This window comes from Silene latifolia, chromosome 2 (assembly GCF_048544455.1).
Source record: "Silene latifolia isolate original U9 population chromosome 2, ASM4854445v1, whole genome shotgun sequence".
NCBI classification, from domain to species: domain Eukaryota; kingdom Viridiplantae; phylum Streptophyta; class Magnoliopsida; order Caryophyllales; family Caryophyllaceae; genus Silene; species Silene latifolia.
In genome coordinates, this window is record NC_133527.1 from 147,884,841 (window position 1) to 147,906,697 (window position 21,857).

A 21,857-nucleotide genomic window follows, 5' to 3' on the forward strand; every position below is an offset into this window, starting at 1 on the left:
CGCCTCCCTCTCAGCCTCAGAAGGCTCCCTAAACATTGTCCTAGGAGGATCAACGGGAATCGTCAACACGTCCCGCGAGCACTGACGAGCCAAGCGTTCGCCCAAGTACCACACAGGACCCATCGACGTCCTCAACAGCTGTCGGCTCGAGCTCCTAGGTCGAAGAACCTCAGCCACGAAAGGAGGCGCTCCAGCGTACTCCGCCCAAGGTCTGAGCACCCATTGTGACAAGATAAAGCAAGGATCATTCCCATGATCAATTAAAAGCAAATATAAGAAGCACGAGCAAATATAAAGTGAGATACTCACGCTGCTCAGCTGAAGAGCGTTCACGTCCCGCCAGTAGACGTTGTGAGAAGAACGCTTGCTCTTCGTCCGGCACATCACCCAATCCCTCACCACGGGATAGGCCCTCTCCAGTGGCTCCGTCCTCTTGGGCGCGAGGCCCGGGAAGTAGGAGTACACCCACGCCTGTAAAGCAAAATAATCAATGACGATCTTTCGTGATTTGATAAAGAGAAGAATTAACTTTGGTCTAAAGGAAGGTTCATACCTCCAGCAGTAGTCCAGGTCCGACAGCACCAGGAGAAGTCCCCTTCTCCATCAACTCCGGACGAACCATGGCCCTCATGAAGCGGATGAGGACCAAAACCCATGATGACCCGGTCCCAACGCCCTAGGGAACTCGGGTCGAAAGGAAGGGAAGAAGCTTCGTCGTGACCTCTCGCCCTTGTCTCCGAGGTAAATCGAAGACAGAAACCACAAGAGCCACAGACGAGCCCTCGCTGTTTGTACAGGAGGAGGAGGAGCGCGTCTCTCTCCCGTCAATCGTCACCGGCGCCGGGGTCTTCCCCGCAAAGTAGTCTCGAACGTAAGAATTGGGTATCAAACCCAAGATCGTGATGACCTTCGGCGACAAGTTCCAGCCGATCAATCTCCTCGCCTCGGCCGAGTCCGCCCTCATGGCAGTCTTCGGCCACTCCACCTCCTCGGTCCCGCACGGCAGACCAGAAATCATGCCGTATTCCTCCAAAGTGACTCCCACCTCACCGAAAGGCATGTGAAATGTGGAAGTCGTATCCCAGAATCGGTCCAAGAAAGCGCGGACCAGGCTAAGGTTAGCCCGCAACTTCCTCTTCGCGATGTCCCTCCAGACCTGCACCAAAGGACCGAACGCTCCACGCTCGATCATGGCCCTCTCCTCCGCCGACAGCCGCTCGTAGTGCCCCATTGTTGTCGTGTAACCCGAGAACGACCTGATATTCCCGGCCTTCTATTGTGATTTGAAACAAAACTATCTTTAGTTTTGAATAGAATTTGAAAGAAATTTGAACAAATGAATGAAAGAGGATGAGTAATGAGTAGTGAATTCCTATTTACCAAACTCTTCACCGTCCTGTAGGACAGGTGACCCTCTGCACCCCCACCGGTGTGTGCTGCTCTCCCAAGTCTCAGCCCACGCGGGAGCTCCTCTCAGCTGACGACCTCCTCGTCCGACGTTGGTCCGTCTCGGGGCCTCCGCCTCCACGACGGCCTCCTCCTCGTGAATCTCGTCCCCAGCAGCCATCACCGCGGCGGTGAAGGCCTGCTCTAAAGCCTCCTCGACAGTAGCAGCGTCGATCTCCATGGGAGCTCTCCCAGAAGTAGAAGCCTCATCACCTGCAACATTAAAGCAAATTTAGGCCGCGTCACGTGACGACGAGCCTTGATTAAGGGATTTTCGAGCCTTCAAAGCCCTGAAACTGCTCTTTTCCCGCCATCCTTGGCCCTATTTTCACCAACCCGATCACTCATGTGGTAATTTGGGTCAAGTCAAGCCTAATTTGAAGCCTAGTTCCGGGTTCGAGTCGAAATTTCAGCAACATTTCGTTATAACGGCGATTATGCCCTAAAAAGTGTCCTGAAAAAGCTGTCACAAACCAAAATTCCGAGATGGTAGAAAGTTTACCCATCATTCAAGGATCCCAAATATCAAGTTTCATCGCAAATGGGCAATCCTAAGGCTATTTTCGAAGCGATTTACGGTTTAGCTGTAAAACCGTCTCAAATTTCACTCAAAGGCTCAAAACTTGATGAAAGTTCGAGACAAATACATGGTTATGTTCCTAATATTACCTACTATCCATTTATAACGCCAATTTGACAAGGCAAATGCGTTTGGGGGAAAAGCCCCAAAATTTCGATCAAATGGGTCATAAACCCTAGATTTTTCGGCTCAAAATTGGACAAATGTGGATGATTAATGCAAGATTGAGACACATACCTCGATTAGTCATGATTAATTCAAGCTTTTGGATCAAACCTTGGCGGAAATGGTGAAGATTTGAGAGAGAAATTGTGTAAATTGTGTTTCGAACAAATGAAACAATCCCTCTGATTCATCGCGTTTTTACGCAGAAAAACCAAGTTGGGGAATAGACGCAGCAGGCGCTGCGCCTCTTCCAAGAGACGCAGCTCTTGCTGCGCCTCTTCCTTGTGTTCCCTTCATACGGATTTTCAAAAATTCGTTATGAGTTCGTTATTTGTGGGCCCATCTTTGGTGCGCCTCTTCCCCGATGCTATTTTTGTTCTTTTGGTCCGTTTGACGATTTTCTTTCGTTCCGGCCCGCATTTCCAAGCCAGCAGCAGACTGTCGCACGTTATTTATTCCTTCCAAGATCTTTTGCTTGTCGCAACGAGCGTTTATTCCTTTACACAATTCGACACACCTTCATTATGTCTCCACCGAGAGTAAGCGGATATACTTTCCCTCTCATGACAAGAAGAATAACTCCTAATCATGTCTCCAACGAGAGTAAGCGGACGTACTGTCCCTCTCAAGACGTGAGGATTGACATCTACCTAAGCAGATTTCCCCTCAGCAGTTCCCGCCTGTGTCCTGCTACTCGCAATTATTTCTCGAAGACTACCCAAGCAGTTTTCTTTCAGCAGTTCCCGCCTGTGTCCTCCTACTCACAATATTTCGTGTTTCCCCGCGGAGTTCGACAAAGGTGTCATTCTCCATAAGTTCCCAAACCTATAGAGTTCCTATACCCAACCTCCGGTTACTCTTAAGTTGAACTTACTTTTGGCCTCCTTCCCGTCAATGCTTTCCTTTAGGGCCCCACACCCTAGCACCAATCCTTATGTATCTTTTAGGTCTTACCCTTAGCTCCTCACTTACCCTTAGCTCCTACGCACCTCCGAAAGCATCTCGAGAAGAAGTCTCAGGTATGGTCTCTTCTTATGGCTGGCGAGCCTCCTTACGTAGTCTAATGGACTTTAAACGACCCTCCCCGATAGTCGACAACCTCTAAAATGTTCCCGACGACAGGTCATTGGCTCAGACCCCTTGAGCCGCCTCGCGTCGCCATAGTCGTCAGGTTGTAATCTTCGATTGACCTGATGGCTATACTTTGACTTTCGCCTTGTCCAAGCCTCAGTCAAAGTGGGGGCTCTGTAGATACCTCATTTCTACACCCCTCGCAAACCACCCGGTGATGATTGGGCCGCATGTTTGGTTCGCGGAACGATTTGTGACAATTCGTAAGATTATCGTCAAGTGATTGCTCAAATATTAATGTCTACCTCTTAATTGTCATCTACATCCCGATACGGTCGTTTTGTGATAATTAGAGTACATTGGAGTCCGGCCTAAAACCGTCTCCATTTTCTGACAACCGTTAAATCCCGAGTCAGAATGTTCTGGAATGTTCCGGATATTTCTATTCCATATTTCATAGATTTTATCTTTTAGTAAACAATTTCCCGTAATATTCACATAAGATATTAAGGAAAACCGAATTATTTCCGTCCTACCATAACTTAAACACGGAAATCTTTCTTCTGCAGGAGGAAACCCCTTGGGAATAGACACAGCAGGTGCTGCGCCTCTTCCAAGAGACGCAGTGGCTGCTGCGCCTCTTCCCAGGTCCTTTTCTGCATGTTTCTCGTATCTTTTTCATATCTTTTCGAGATTCACTTCCAAAGAGTCTCCGAAACCCTAATTCCTCCACGTGATTAGTATAAATAGGAGCCTTCGCTCCTCATATTTCTCACGCGAGTGTCCGCCCTTCTCTTCTCCCTTTGCATTCTAGACTTTGTTCTTACTTTTTGGCGTCTACGTGCTTGAACTTTCGACCACGTAAGCTCGGATCCTTCGAGTACCCGGCCTCCCGTTTGCATGACCGACCAATTTGACCAACTCCACATCAATCAACTTAATTAATTAATCGTTTTCCTCTTACGAGGGCACTTTCTTTGCATTCGCGTCGAGCATCACTAATCGATATCTTAGTCCTTCTCGTTTCGTCAACATGTAAGTCTGAGGTGTATAATCCTTATTTATTTATTGTATTTTAATTATTGTATCACAGTTGTAAGGTTTATGTCGAAAATATCATTAAAGCCGATTTCTAAAACCATGCTTTAAAACCTCTTTTTACGGATTTCCAGTAGATAACCGTCGAGAAAGGACGCAGCAACTGTTGCGCCTCTTCGAAAGAGCGCAGTTCCTGCTGCGCCTCTTCGTGAGGCTGCCGCAGTTCCTGCTTCCTTTCTTCTTCGCTCGTCCTCTGTTATTCATCCCAAATCCTTTTATTTGTTTCGTTTATTTGTCAATTCTTCATCACGATAGCATGTATTTCACATGTATATTGTAATCATCATCTTTAATATGTTTTAATGATCACAAAATTCGACTTAAATCCCTAATAATCCAATATTTGCGGGTTTTCGTCATTAAATTCATTCCGGGTTGTAGAGATTCAATTCATCAATATTGGGTTTCTGGAATTCGTCTTTGATATAGTTTTCATCTGTTATTTGTCGTACCTATCATATATTCGTCATTAATCCACCGTATCTAACTTAATTAGTTGAATTAAATTGTTCACTCATTAATATTTTTCACTTCTATCATTAATCCATCTTATGTTAATTCGTTCAATTCCGTCTTATTCATGTTTTACTGTTTTATGACCCATTCATATGTTAAATAACCCATTAATCACTTTCATCCGAATAAATAATACCAATTGATCATTAAATCACCAATTAACATTAACGGCTTGCAATTACGGCTTCACGCCGAGGCCGAGCCAAGAAGACGCGGCGTCTGCTGCGCCTATTCCAAAGGACGACTTCTCTGTGCTGTTCTGGTTGAGTTATGTCCCTGTCGTTCCTGCCTTGACCTAGTGTAATTAGTTTACATATTAACTAACTATTATCCGTAATATCACGCTAATTCCTGTTCGTTAATTTATTTGATTCTTTCTTTTATTCTTTTATCTCTTTTTCTCAAAATTATCTGTTTTAAAGGTATTTTCGACATAAATCGCCTAATCCGATGTAATTATTGTAATTTTCATTATTGTAATTCATAATTATTGTATTTCTTTTATTGTTTGTATGTTTTCACATGTAATTGAACCTTAATTCCTACTTCGACCCAATTGTTTGCTAATTAACTGTCCACCGACTTAGTATTAATTCTCACATGTTAGGATTAAAACTTGGATGTTGCATTGCATGCATATAATCGACGATATATCAAGTATAGATGATGTCCCTAATCATTAGTAGAGGCCTCTATCGAGGCGGGCGGGATTAGGTGTTCGATTAAAAGAGCTTCCTAATACGTACCCTCGCCCCTTACTCCAGATCTCCGTGAACACCCGTGTTCATTGGCATCCACGAGAGTCATTCTAGACATAGAATGCTAAGGGTAACGATTGCTTAGTGTTCATGTCTTTACTTTGTGTCTTGACATGGCACGAGGTATTCGAACGGTTCCAATTTCCCATAAAAATTGGTGGCGACTCCATACAAAATGCAAATGCTTGTTCCCTAGCGCCCCTGTAGCCCATTGTCCACAGGAGGCGGCACTACGGAATGCTGCCACTGCTGACGGTAAGCTCAGGTATTTAACTGAGCCAATACCGGTCAACCCAGGCCCAAATGCAGGAGTCAACGAGTCACTCGCTTATAGTGATTTCGTTATGGAAGCGGGTGCGATAAAGAACGTACTCATCTTTGCAATGGAAACCAATTTGCAGAGACGCTTCATTGCCCAAGGTGCAAACAAGATTTTCACCACGCTCACTAACGAGTTCTCAAAGGCACCGAGAATCGTTACATATGAGCATACCTGTCGCTTCTTTGATGCGAAACTCCAGAAGGGCCAACCGGTTAGCCCACACATTCTTCACATGATTGAGAATGTCGAGAAACTGGAGTCACTGAATTGTAGAATCAGTGAGAGCATTGTCATTGACCGAATGCTTCATTCTCTTCATGATGGTTTTGCCCTTTTCAGGGCGAACTACTACATGAATGACTTGAAAAAGAGTCCTCATGAGCTACACTCCCTTCTCGTACAGACCGAGAAGGATATGAAATTGAGTGGGAGCATGAAGCAGGATGTTCTCACGATTCACAACAAAGGTAAAGGTAAGGGCAAGGCTCATGGAGACCTAGCTGTAGGTAAGCCAAAGTTTAAGAAGCCAGGAAACGGTAAGAGTGCGCCTGGTGAGACTAGTGGCTCACAGGGCAAGACAAAGAGCAAGGGCGGTGACATAGAGTGCCACCATTGTCACAAGACTGGACATTGGAGGAGGAACTGTCCCGTCTACCGTGAGGACATCAAAGCAGGCCGTGTCGCTTCTGTTGGTATGTCATCTTATATTCATATTATTGAGATTAACCATGCAAGTTTCGGAACTTGGGTACTAGATCTTTGGTTGTGGTTCTCATCGTGTAATCATTTGCGGGGCCTAAAGAACATCATACCTCTCGAAAAAGGTGATGTGGACTTGCGAGTCGGGAATGGAGCACGAGTTTGTTGTGCCTCGAAGGGGACATATGTAATCCAACTCCCTAGTGGTTTTGAGTTATCTTTAAATAACTGTTACTATGTACCCAGTTTATCTAAGAACATTATTTCTATTTCCGCACTTGCTAAAAACGGTTTTACATTTTCAATAAAGGATAATAGTTGTATTTTCTCTTTTAATGAAATGATTTATGGCAAAGTAGTTTCCATGAATGGAATTTATATCTTAGATCAAACCACGGAAGTATTACACATGAATAATAAGAAATTAAAGGTTGGTGACAAAGATCAAACCTATCTATGGCATTGTCGAATGGGACACATAAATGAGAAACGCGTAAAGAAACTCGTCGATAATGGGACTATTCCCTCATTCGGAATTTCTGCATATGGCACGTGTGAATCATGTCTCATTGGCAAGATGACTCGAATTTCCTTAAAAGGTGTTGGAATGCGCGCTAGTGACCTATTAGGACTCATACATACGGACGTATGTGGACCTATGTCAATTACCACTAGAGATGGCTATAGATATTTTATCACTTTCACGGACGATTTGAGTAGATACGGATATGTCTACTTAATGAAGCATAAAAGCGAGTCCTTTGAGAAATTCAAGAAATACCAGAATAGGGTACAGAACCAACTGGGTAGAAAGATTAAAGCACTCCGTTAAGATCGGGGTGGCGAATATCTTTCAAATGAGTTTGATCAACACCTGAAAGACTGTGGAATCGCTCTACAGTTAACTCCACCTGGAACACCTCAATTAAATGGTGTGTCCGAACGGAGAAATCGAACCTTACTTGATATGGTTCGATCCATGATGAGTCACACGGTAGTGCCTGATTCATTATGGGGTTATGCTCTTTTGTCAGCTGCTCTTATACTTAAGCGAAGTCCGTCTAAAGCTGTCGACAAGACTCCATATGAAATGTGGAAGGGAGCAGTACCTAACTTGTCCTTTATTCGGGTTTGGGGCTGCGAGGCTTATGTCAAGTGGAGACACGAGAATAAGCTCGGCCCGCGATCGGTCAAGACGTACTTTATAGGTTATCCAAAAGGAACATTTGGTCATTACTTCTATTCGCCAACCGAACATCGAGTTTTTGTTGCGGCTAGTGCGACATTCTTAGAGAAAGAGTTTCTCGAGAACAAGTCGAGTAATAGAACCTTCGAGCTGTCGGAGATTCCAGAACCTACAACCGAGGAACAGATGGAGGAAGTTGTACCTCCAACTGATGATACGGTTAATATTCCTGAGGAACCTAGGAGGTCGGGTAGAGACTCTCATCCTCCGGACAGATACATTGGTATGGTCGAGGAGAATGACGTTTTACTTCTAGAAAGTAATGAACCCGCAACCTATAAAGGTGCTATGGCCTGTTCCGACTCAAAGCTATGGCTTGAAGCCATGCAATCCGAGATGGACTCCATGTATGAGAATAACGTATGGGATCTAGTTGATTTGCCTAATAAGGTAAAACCTCTACAGTGCAAATGGCTTTACAAAATAAAGCGTTCTGTAGACGCACAACCAGATATCTATAAGGCACGACTTGTGGCAAAAGGTTTCACTCAAGTGCAAAGATTGCATTATGATGAGATTTTTGCACCTGTAGTCATGCTACGTTCCATTCGGATAATCTTAGCGATTGCCGCATTTCATGATTATGAGATTTGGCAAATGGATGTGAAAACCGCCTTCTTAAACGGTTATTTGGAGGAAGAGTTATACATGGTGCAACCCGAAGGTTTCATAGATCTTGAGCATCCTAAGAAAGTATGCAAGCTTAAGCGTTCCATTTATGGACTTAAGCAAGCTTCTCGGAGTTGGAATCATCGTTTCGACCAAGTGATAAAAGAGTATGGTTTCACTCGATCGGTCGAGGAACCATGCTTATACATCAAGTCGAGTGGGAGCAAGATTGTATTCTTGATATTTTATGTCGATGACATACTCTTGATTGGGAATGACATTCCTCTCATTTCTTCGGTTAAAGAATGGTTGAAGAACCATTTCCAGATGAAAGATCTGGGTGAGGCACAGCGTATTTTGGGAATCCGTATCTACCGAGATAGATCACGACGGACGTTATCACTCAGTCAGGAATCTTATCTAGATAAGGTTCTTGAGAGGTTCAGCATGAGCAACTCCAAGAAGGGGAACCTTCCTATGACGACTGGGATGCAGTTGAGCAAGTCTCAGTCACCCACGACGCCTGAAGGTATTGAACGCATGAGTCGTGTTCCTTATGCATCTGCAATAGGATCGATCATGTATGCCATGATATGCACACGTCCAGACGTGGCATATGCATTGAGTATGACGAGTCGGTACCAAAAGACTCCAGGTGAAACACACTGGATAGCAGTCAAAAATATCCTCAAGTACCTACGGAGGACTAAGGATTGGGTATTGACTTATGGAGGCGATACTAAGCTATGCGCAACCGGTTACACAAATGCTAGCTTCCAAACGGATCGAGATGATTCAAAATCTCAGTCCGGGTTCGTCTTCACTCTTAATGGTGCTGCGGTCAGCTGGAAGAGTTCCAAACAGAGTGTTGTAGCAGATTCTACTACTGAATCCGAGTACTATGCCGCTTCGGAGGCAGCAAAGGAAGCGATATGGATGCGTCAATTCTTACAAGGGCTTTCGGTAGTTCCTAGTTCGAATGACCCGATCACCATCTATTGTGACAATAGAGGTGCCATCTTCCAGGCTAAGGAGCCAAAGCCTAGCAACAAATCTAGACATGTACTTCGGAAGGCTCACCTGATCCGTGATTACGTGGAGCAAGAAGAGATAGTGATTGACAAGATTGCGACGGATGATAACATCGCGGATCCTCTCACCAAACCGTTGAATTATGATAAACATGTAGGGCATGTTAACTCCATGGGAATTAAACATGTTCCAAAGTTGTAGTACTTGATTATGGATTTGATACATTATCTTTTTCATATATTATTTATAACTTCATCATTTTATATATATAATATTTTGTTTTTCATGTGGATTGTACTGACAACATTGAACGCCACAAAGTGAACTGAATTACATTATTTTTGTTTTTGTCCGTAATCGCCAATGTGAGCTGATAACTCCGGCTATTATATTGTGCAGTCGATTGATGGTGGGTTCAACGAGCCATAAGTTAAACGGTTGACTAATCGATCACAGATACGAGATTATGACGATACCTCGTAGGACAACTTTTTGTGACAACGTAATGGAGTCCTAAATGTTAAAAAACATTCGGTGTCAGGTCGTGGATAGGACATCCATTGTGTACCTAGAGTCGATTCTTTTGACTATCAACTGTCTCTTGAGATTAAGGCAGTTTTTGGGTGACTTTGGTTTCTTTCTCACGGTCTACCGTAACTGGGGCTAAGTAGATTTTTCGGGGTCATTTCATACGTGCTTACGTCGCATGATTTGAGTTGAGGAAAATATCCAACCCTTATCGGTATAGTTATTTCTCGGGGCCACTCGAGGAGTTGTAACTGAAATGCATGGCCATGCTCGAATGTTGATTCGTTTATCAGTTAAGTTACTCTCTAGTCGGGAAAACCACTCTTGATAATGATCGCTTGTAAAATACGACGTTTGTGAATTCGGATTTGCAAATTGTTTTACATTGAGTGGGAGAAATTTTAAAGGATATGAGAATCGGTTATCGCACATACACTTGTGAGGACAAGTGGGAGTTTGTTGAGTGGTGTCCTCCACAAATTAGTGTGATAACATTTGTAAATCTCTTACAGGTTCACAAGGGTATAATTCGTATATTTAATCAGTTGATTAACGTTTACCTAATAACGGTTGGCTTGCTAGAAAGTTTGACGTTATTATCATACAGATGGCGGTGATCAACTGGTCCCTAAAGGTCACACCTATAGGACGTATTTGAGAAATGTGGTTATAGAAATATAATTACATTGATGCCCAAAATGACTAAAAAGTTAGTCAATGTGTTGATGAGATAATTATTTAATGAAAATTAAATAATATTAAGTTGAGACGAATTAACTGTCAATTCGTAAATTAAATATAATAAGTTATATTTAATTAAATATATATAAGGTTAGTTTGGACGAATTAATCTGTTAATTCGTAGTTAAATATAATCAGTTGTATTTAATATCAACAAGTTGAATGTGTCATAGTGGTAATAGTGAGGGTACACAAGCCAAGAGGTCATGAGTTCGATCCTCACTAGATGACAATTTAACACACTTTATATTTTTTTGGAAAGACCAAAAATAAGGAAATTTAATTCCTTATTTCGGTTCACATTGGCCGAAAATTAAGAGATGTTTCTTTCCTAATTGATTTCGGATTTCGGTCTATATAAAAAGAAAGGTAGAGAATTATTTCTGACCTAATTTTTTTTCTGGCCTTGCCTCCTCTTTCTCATCACAAAACACGAAGACGAATATCAAAGGGTGTATCTCAGACCGTCTTGGCCGAAAATTAGGAGATGTTTCTTTCCTAATTGATTTCGGATTTCGGTTTATATAAAAAGAAAGGTAGAGAATTATTTCTGACCTAATTCTTTTTCTGGCCTTGCCTCCTCTTTCTCATCACAAAACACGAAGACGAATATCAAAGGGTGTATCTCAGACCGTCTTGGGTGCAACTAATAGGCGAATATCAATTTTGATATTGTTCTTAGGCCAATTTTGCTAGGACCCGAGGTTAATTCTAAATCTTTTTACTTATGTTTATGTATTTTATTTTATGACCTTAGATCATCTTTATTATATCGTTATAATCCTTCATATTAAAGGGAAGTATACAGATTATTTCCCACAACAGGTTAACAGTACAAGAATGTATGCTAAAACAGGAATGATGGTTGTTTCGTTCCTCGATGAACTTATACAATTATGGATCGCCAATCTTGAAATAATTGGGATCCTCTGGAAAATGGTATTCCACAGTGAACTACAACAAACTCCGAAAATCAATGTATCTGGGTTCTATATTAATGTATCTCAAAGAAATTTTAATGTACCTAGTAAGTAATTTTGCATATCTATGTTTAGATACATTAAAATAGTGGTTAGATACATCAAAAACTTGAGTAGTTACATTAAAATAGGCGATTGAGAGTGAAGAAGAGAAACTCAAAGACGGAAGGCTGTTGGGTTCAATTTCTTTTCAGATCTGGGTTGATACCGCCGTCGACAGTCCTATCTCCACCATTTCCCAAGTATTCATCATTCAATCCGCGACCTCGTCGTCGGAAATCTGGCTAAATTCCGGCAGTAAAATAATAAACACGAAACTGAACTTACCAATTTAAGAATTGGAAAATAGGGGGATGATTTAGAGGACATTAGAGAGAATAAGTTCGTTAGTGTAATGGATTAGTGTTCATTTTTGAAATGATGGAGGAAGATGATGGCTGACTTTGATTAAAATGATGGATTAAAAGGAAATGCCAATGGCAATATCAAAGTGCAATATCAAAGTTACGCACATAACGAAGGAAGCAGGTGGGACCCGCGGGGCTTGATGGATTTATTAATGACTTTAATTTAAGCGCAAATATCAGTCGTACATTCCACTTTTAATCCAAGGGAGGAGAGTCGTTCTCACCGAATGTTCGTTCTCACCGGATCCTAACTCTCTCTCTCTCTTGGATCTCGTGCGAACTTAAAGTTCGGTGCGAACCGTGCGAACTAATAAAACTAATAGACTAATTAGACTAAACAATTGAAAGGCCCAAATCACATCTTCCCCGTATTCTCTCCTATCCTCTTCAATCAACAGCCACACAACCAACCAACATCGTCATCACTGTCACGCCATTGCCGACCACCAGGTTGGGTTACACCACCGTCACTGCTCCGACGACCTAGACGCCGACGAACACACTAACTCATTATATTTACAATAATCAATCACAGTAATCATTTTTCTTACTTCTCTCATCCGCACTTCCCACTTGTCGTCGCCGGCGAGCACTATCCATGTCGACAAATCACCGACGACACTCCCAATCCCAGACTACGGCGACACTCCCAAAATCCGGCGAACACACTAACGGCATCAAGGATCTCTACGATTAATTCATTTCGTCGCTTTTCTTCGTAAATTCGTGTGCCTACGATTAACAGTGAACAACGAAGCCCGTTTTTGGCGAACACACTAGCGGCATCAAGGATCACAGTAACCATTTTTCTTACTTCTCTCATTTTGTGAGGATGTTGTCAGAGAGGATTATCGAACTTCTGAAGTTTGGTAAGGACAAGCATGCCTGAAATTGGCCAAGAGGAAGCTGGGAATCCACAAGCGGGCCAAGCGAAAGAGAGAGGAGATGTCGGATGTTCTCAGGAAGATGAGGTCTGCAGGAGGTGCTGAGATTATAGAGTATACTACGGAGTACACGTTTGTTTCTTGATTTTCTATTAGAGTTACGGAGGTATATTGTAAAGCGATTTTAAGTTAGTAGATACACTCTTTTAAATTTCTATATATAAAGTTTTAGCTTGCTAGATACACTTCTTTAAGTTGCTAGGTACATATCTTTAGTTAGCTAGATACATTGATTTTAAGTCAGTCGATACATACCTATAGTTTAATAGATACGTAGTTGTACCTTGCTAGATAAAATGTTTTCTATTATTATTATTAACATTAATGCTACGTTTGTCATTTCTTAAAAATTTGACCTAATCAAAACCCATGCATTGATGAATATTTTAACTAGGAAAGTGTCCGCGACACCCTTATGGAAAGTGTCATTTTTTACTAGATACACTTCTTTTAATTGCAAAGATACGCTCCTTTAAGTTACTAGATACATTTCTGTAAGTTTCTAGATAGGTTTATTTAAATTGCTAGATACATACCTTTAGCTAAGTAGATACACTCCTTTAAGTTAGTAGATACATTTATTTAAATTGTTAGATACGTTTCTTTATATTATTACATACATACATTAAGCTAGCTAGATACACTTATTTAAGTTACTAGATACATTTATTTAAGTTGCTAGATATGCTCCGTTAAATCACTAGATACATACTCTTAAGTTGTTAGACACTCTTTTAAATTAGTAGATATATATCTTTAGCTAACTAAATACGCTTTATTATGTTACTAAATACATATTTTTAAGGTACTGGATAGACTCTGAGAATATAGGCACATATATTCGAGAATTAGCTTGGCTAGTTTTGTAGACACTATTAACGGCTGAATTTTTTTTAAATCTACAATTTCAAGTATAGGAGTAGATGTCGAGGTAAACAAATAGATGAAGCAGTTGTCGTCGAAAATAAACTTAAGTATAATATTCTAAATTTAGATTACGGCTAACGTTATTCATAGAACCGGGTTCGTATTACACTATGAATTAAAATCCATCGACTAACGTTTTAAATTATGGCTCGAACGATGAACAAAAACATGTAAGAGTTCAAGATGGATTTTGGAGCGTTTACTTCAATTTAGGCGGTGAGGTAAAATATATGGGGAATACTCCGAGAGAAAACAAAGTTACCCTATTAACAAAATAAAACTTTATGAATATTATGATTACTTCAAGTCTCAGAATTACATTAATGCTTTACAAGGGCTTGGAATTTATGTACACAAAATCCATCATCTCAGAAAAAATTAGTACTCCATAGTCCATACCTTCCAACAATATCCTATATTCCTCTATTAGATTAGTAAATTTCTCCATGATCACTAGAATGCGGCACAGAGTTGATTCTCTTCTTTTTCTTGTCTCCAGCTGCTGCTCCTCCGATTACCTTCGGGAACGACGATGCACACCTGCCACTTGACCCGTCGCACCCACGCCAAACATCCACCAGCCATCAAACTTTGTACTATATATTAAAAATAAACATTGAAGCCATTAGATTGAATTAACTCTGCAATAGCAATACATATGTCAACAATTGACGGATCAAACGCTTCAAAAAGTTCATAACTTCCGATCACAAAATTCAAATGCCTAAAATTTTTATTCCCTGGTATCAATAAACAATCAAAATAGTAAGGGTAACCTGAAAAATCTTATAGCTTGATCACGGTTTTGTGTAATGGTAGATATTAGATACCATGGGTAAAATGAAAGGAGAATAAGGATGCATGGATGAGATTCATTGTTAAAAAGTGGAACTGCATGACAACAATGAGGGGAAAAAAACAATTATCTGTCCATGATGCTGCCCACATATGTTCATTTGAAAAGATGTTCCCATGACACTAAATCCTTGAAACTCATACTACTGAACAGACTGATAGACACATCTATTGAAACTACATAAGCACGATCAGGCTGTTTACCAAATAGAGAGCAGCGGTAGAGGCGATAGTTAAGAGGATAAGTGGCCAAAATGCCAAGAAGAAGGTTCCGCCAAGTCTTAACAAAAGTTTAGCACGTGGAATCAACCCCTGTTCAATAATTAAGAAAAGAAAATAGTAGTCATATATAACCAGTCCACAAGACAAGTACAGAAAAATAAGTACAGAAATTTTCTGGTGGAGCTTTATAAAAGAAACAATGAAGTAAATAGCCAACACGAGTACAATTGGGAGGTGCAAATCGATTGGGCAACATGTTGAAAAATCAGCTGAACCTAGTCAATGGTAAACTAGTAGTCAAAAATATTACCCAACTCATTGCATATCCAAGGTATTCTCGCCATAATGGGGTTTGAACGCAAGACCTTTGAATAAACAGAGCCGAGACCCCTAACAGAACAATTTGAATATGACTTGAAACTCCTTACCTGAAATTTTTTGGACCCAATATTGATACAACCTAAGAACATGTGACCCGATAATGACACTATCTGAAATGATTCTAAATAAACTTAAATGACTAGTTAGAAACCCAAAATGACTAATCTACCAAACAAATGACAAAGACCTTCATAAGCATGGCAAAAAATGACCTGCCTTACACCCTATGACTCAAAGTACACCATATAAGAATTGACTGGATCGTATGAGACGCAGATGATCAATTCCATCTGGTATGGTCATTTGAGTTAGAAACAAAAAATATGCCATCAGTTTGTAATGCGATATTGTTAGTGAACACAATAATTAAAATTAATGTGTGATCAACCTCAAGCCCTTCGCTGTTCAACGCCATTGATTGCTCCCTTTGATTAGTTAAACTTTTATCAAAGCCAGTTGTGATTGAATTTCTCTTAGAGAATGGTCTATTACCTCTCTCTTGTATAATCTCTTCCTCAATTGTGTCCCTATAGATCTCCTCAAGTAATGATGTTGATGAAATGCCTCTTTTTCTTAGTTCCTTCATAAACAAAGACTCAGGAGGTTCAGATATTAAGGATAACACTAATATCTACCATTACACAAAACCGTGATCAAGCTATAAGATTTTTCAGGTTACCATTACGTATTTTGAGGCGATATAGGCCGCATTTGATACCAGGGAATAAACCATGACAACAATGAGATTCAGATATTAAGGATATGCAGTTCCGCATTTGATACCATGACAACAATGAGATTCATATGTTCATGAGGATATCAGATAGTCCATTCAAGGATATGATAAACCATAATATATAGACAAAAGAGGTAAGATTCAGATATTAAGGATGCTGAAAATTCCCATCTCCATGTACGTTCATTGATAGAATCATAGATAAACTTCTTTAAGTTATTAGATGCATAACTTTAGTTTGCTAGATACACTACTTTAAGTTAACAGATACATACATTTACCTAGCTAGATACACTTATTTAAATTAGTAGATAGATACATGTAGCTTTCTAATACATAATAAGGGAAAGAGCTTAGGGTTGGGTTAGTTCGGGCCGCCTAATCCAACCCTAAACCCTTACGCGTCCTACTTTTGGATAGATACACTCTTAAGTTACTACATACATACCTTTAATTTGCTAGATACACTACTTTAAGTTACTAGATACATACCTTTAGCTAGTTATATACACTCCAATAAGTTATGAGATACATACTCGTAGCTTGTTAGATACACTCAAATGTATACGAACAAACAAACAGAGAATGGTGAAACAAGCCCTCTTGTGAAGGTAATATGGTCAAGAAGCTTCTCTTTTACAATATCTTCTGCAGAAATTTTTCACGATGGAAAAATATAGTGCATTATCAAGTAAAGGTGAAATAACACAACAGGGCTTGTTGCAATTTCAATTGAATCTAATTGTTGCAATTTCAGGGAAAATCAATTATACCTTTTGTAATCTAAAAATGCATGGAAAACTCGCAATTCTCTGGCTAATCAGACAAAAGACAAATCATCAAGCAAACAAATACTAATTACACAGTAAAAATGTAAACTCATAACCAATTAACAGCTGAATGTATGGTAATTTGAAGTTTAAACAAGAAATGGGGAAAAAATCGGGAGTACCTGGGAATTTGACTTGTCGGTGGTAACTCATCGATTTCTTCGAATTTGATGGATCTATTTCCCAGATAATGCACATCAAGTGGAATTCAGAACCCTAATTCATCATCAAGAGCATGAAGGACGATTTGATCATACTATTGCCGACGATTTCCCGTCACAAATTTAATTTCTCCGGCGTGCAGGTCTTGTTCTTCCGGCGAGATGAACCAATGATGTGAAGTATGAAGGAGACAAACGAAATAAGACGCGTTCGGCTATGTTGAAGGTCGGCATCGCTGGTAGATTAGGTAGTCGCAGTGGGGCTTTCTGTGTTTTTCGGCTGTGATTGGTGGTTCGGCGTCGGCGATCGGAGATCGTGGAATAGTAGCCTGTGTCGGTGTGAGAGAGAAAGAGGATATGAATAATTGAATGTGGGAGCATAGAGTGGGGGAATAGTTTACAATTAAGTCAAGCGCGTGTTTTATTGATTTTGGGTAGTTCGTACGGTTCGCACCGTACTTTAGTTCGCACCTGACCCCGACTCTATATATATATATATATATATATATATATATATATATATATAGAAATAGGATCCTGTGCGAACCTAAAGTTCGGTGCGAACTTACGAACTAAACACAGACCATTGGATGAACGTATTCAACGGCCAACATTAAAGACACAAACAATACAAATAAAACCCTATACGTTACAGCTCTCCTCCCCTTTTCCTCTCAAACAAAATCCCCAAATCCACCCGACACACTCTCACTCTCACTAACACCACTCATCACTGACATGCACCGCTCTCCGATGACAACCGTTCTCCGATGACGACGGTGGGATCTCTATCTAACTATTTCGCATAAAATCACACTTTCGATCGTGTTCCGCTCAAGTTCATCACATCAATCCTCCAATTTTGATCAAATTTAGGAATTCTTCGTCATGTAAGCTTATAATTCGTACTAATTTTCATTGTTTTCGTTAATGGCTTCCATCATTTTCTTAATTTCCCCCACATTTGAAGAATTCTAACCCTAATTTCATTCCGGCCTCATTCCACTCAAAATAGCGTCGAATAACTTCGCATTTGCTCGCCTATCATTCGTCTACTGCGGTTCTTGATGTAACGTCTCCAATTTATTCACAAGTTTAAACTTTCTTACAATTCTACTGCTAATTGTACTGTTTTTTCGCGAATTATATCTTATTTTTGTGCGAACTGTAGCTTTGACTATTACATGTTTAAATTGTGTATGTCAGGTCTTTTCTTAATACGATTCTTTTCAATTAGCAATTTTTATTATTTAGCGATTTTTATTAGTTAGAGAGATTTCTTAACGTTAGATGTTCATTGTTGTTTTGTTGTCTTACTTGGCCATTATCGGACTTCATCACCAATATTGATTGCCCCTTTCCAATAATGTCATGTGTGGAGTTGGATTTTGAGGTACTCTTTTAGGTCTGTCTCATAGTCTTTGTAAAGACTGAAAAAATGTGATGGTATTTCGATCTCTACTGCATTTTACCGAATGAATACAATGACTTCTCTTTAGTGTTTGATTGTACATGTTTCTTCTTCATCTTTCATGTTCAATTTATTGGTGCTCCTATCATGTATGATGTATACTAGTACTTCCTTGGTTTTAGTAGTTTGTGGAACCCTTCCAGGGGTATTGTTGTTCACTTTGATTGTTAGGAGGCTTAGGTATGGGAGTGGGAATGCAAAGATTGTGTATATTTATGGTCGGTTGTAAGAGGTCACTGAAACTGTCCAGAAGAGAGAGCCTCAGGGGAACTTGGTATTTGAGTTTCGGAGGACTCGAGATGCTGGACAGCCAGTTGTTCCATGGCGAGAGTATAAGCGCCAGTTTGCGTAGCTAAGCTGTTTATTGTGGTCTGTCTAGCTCACATGAATTAGCCTTGTCTTTACTATATTGGAGCCTATGTTGGTCTGTTTTAGGTTGGTAGTTTGGTTGGTACTCTTTTAGGTCTTTCTCCTAGTCTTTGTAAAGACTGGAAAAATGTGATGGTATTTCGACCTGTATTGCGTTTTGCCGAATGAATACAATGACTTCTCTTTAGTGTTTGATTGAACATGTTTCATCTTCATCTTTCATGTTCATATTATTGGTGCTTTTATCATCATATATACTAGTACTTCTTTAGTTTTAGTGGATTATCATTTGGTAGAAACTATACATTGATTTTGATCTCTCTGTTATATTATCATCACGGCTAGGGGTGGTTTGTGGAACGCCTCGAGGTCCGGGGTATTGTTGTTCACTTGGATGAGGACTTTTGAGTTATCTTAGAGCTGACATTTTTAGTCTTGAAATGTATCTTATTAACAAGGTGAACTATTCTTAGTAGGTAAGCCTTTCATTAGATACCATTAACAAGGTGACATTTTTAGTCTTGCAAAATATATAACCCTAGATACACATATCAATACTCCCAGATACATATACCAACACTCTAGATACACAAATCGATTTGTATATCCGGGAGTATTGATATGTGTATCTGAGATACTAACATGTGTATCTAGACCGTTTCATAGTAGTGTGTCCAGAATCTCCTGATAGGCCTAAATTCATGTTCGGAAGAAATTAGGAGCATGCCATTTTCTTAGTCTAGAAATTTAGACTATTATTGTGATAAGCTACAAAATTGCATTAATAAGTCCTCATGTATCACATCAGGTCACAAGGAGTGTCGACACAATCCCGGGCCACCTCAGTCCTCAAGAACAGAATTCGCTTGAGGCAATTGTTCAAGCAAGGTAAACACCCTCCCCTACAGATAAATTGTATGCTCAATCTCTCCCTTTCGCACACACGTTCACTGACACATTACAGAGATTGTGGTCTATTGTCATATTTTACGTTCCTAAACTGTATGTCCGTCGTGTTAAATTGCAGTGGATATCCCTTGTTTATATTGCTTTTTCATACATAAATTATCTGCACATTAATATTTTGTTTTCGAGTATTGTGGATTAGTCAAATGATGTAGGACAAAGGTGTTGCGGTTCTCCTGACATTTTATAAATTCTCTCCATTTTCTCGTAAGAAAATTTTGCGTGTTACACTGTTACAGTCTCATCTACAACGAGTTATGAATGTCGTCTGCATTATTGGGATTTGTACAAAGTCTTGAGCAAAATCGTAGTCTTAAACTCTTAACCATATGCTACTAGACATTTGCTGAGCAGGCGGCTTGCAAGGAACTCAGAAACAGTCGAATTTTCTTCAAGCTATTAGAAGCTCTGCTTAAGACAGGTAACTGCATGAATGACGGAACAAATCGGGGTGGGGCCCAAGTATTCAAGCTGGGCACACTCTTGAAACTGGCAGACGTCAAAGGAACTGATGGCAAGACGACTCTTCTCCATTTCGTGGTTCAAGAAATAATACGGTCTGAAGGCGTGAGAGCTTCCCGTGCTGGCCGAGAGTAAGAGCATGTCCAGCATTATATTAGAATATCTTTTGGAAGATGTTGTGGATGATTCTGAGGAGCATTTTCGGAGTCTCGGCCTTGAGGTTGTCTCCGGAGTGGGCGCCCACCTTCAAAATGTCCGAAAAGCTGCATCTGTGTATTCTGACAGCGTGGCAAGAACAATTGCAAAACTTGGAAGTGGTTTGCTTAAAGCAAAGAATTTTCTCAACTTAAAGCATCATTTCATTCCTTTGTATGTTCTTACCGGACATGTTTATACCTACTATCAACTTAAAGCATCATTTCATTCCTTTGTATGAGTTCCAGACTAATTGGATCGTACTTTTCATTTTGTGGATGGAGTATATTTGAGCATCTTTTATTTATGTTTGTATATGGTAGTATGATACACTGTATATGTTCTTGTGTATCTACTATGGTGAGGATGTGTATCTAGTACTTGATTTTTATGTATCTACCCTCAATTTGCGGATGTAGTATCTACGAATATACCAGTAATTTGTCGGAGAGCGAGTTTTAGTTATATGTTTTGGTGATATGTTTAATCATGCATTAAGTAGAGAGTTTTAGTATTGTGTAATTACCAAAAAAAATTACGGTTGAAAAAGAAGACTATTTCTCTCACATATTTGTGCATCTATGAGTCTTATTTTGTGCATGGACAAACAATATTATTTTGTGTTTCTAGACTATTATTTTCTTAATTTAATATACTCTCTCCGTATCAATGATTTGTTTATTTTTTATTAAAACACTCCTCATTAGAAATAAAAAAGTTAGATATACTCACTTACCTTACTAGATATAACAAGTTAGATACACTTCTTTACATTGTTAGACACAGGTCCTTATCTTGCTAGATACACTCATTTACCTGGTTAGGTACACTCTTTTACCTTGCTACATACACATCTTTGACAACCTAGATACAGTTCTTTAAATTGCTAGATACACTCATTTGTCTTGCTAGATACACTTATTTCCCGTGCTAGATACACTTCTTTACCTTGCTAGTTACACACACCCTTTTGATTCCTAGGTACACTCATTTACATTGTTAAATACATTTCTTTACGTTGCTAGATACACATCTCCCGCAAACTAGATACACACTTTTAAATTGCAAGATACACTTTTTTAACTTGTTAGATACACATCTTGTGCTAGTTAAATACACTTCATTACTTTGTTAATATAT

General features: G+C 39.9%; 2 long non-coding RNA genes across 3 annotated transcripts; one reads left to right on the forward strand and one right to left on the reverse strand.

Moving 5' to 3' along the window:
* Positions 1–14,349: 14,349 nt before the first annotated feature.
* On the reverse strand, positions 14,350–17,642 carry LOC141630600 (uncharacterized). Its single transcript, XR_012537522.1, has 4 exons — positions 17,216–17,642; positions 15,916–16,107; positions 15,129–15,236; positions 14,350–14,665 (listed from the first exon to the last, which is right to left on the reverse strand). It is a non-coding gene; the product is annotated as an uncharacterized LOC141630600 (long non-coding RNA).
* Positions 17,643–17,868: 226 nt separating this feature from the next.
* Positions 17,869–21,166, forward strand: LOC141643099 (uncharacterized). Of its 2 annotated transcripts, none has more exons than XR_012543638.1 (3): positions 17,869–18,144; positions 19,903–19,982; positions 20,400–21,166. It is a non-coding gene; the product is annotated as an uncharacterized LOC141643099 (long non-coding RNA). The 2 variants fall into 2 exon arrangements; XR_012543639.1 differs by having other exon boundaries at positions 20,415–21,166.
* Positions 21,167–21,857: the final 691 nt, after the last annotated feature.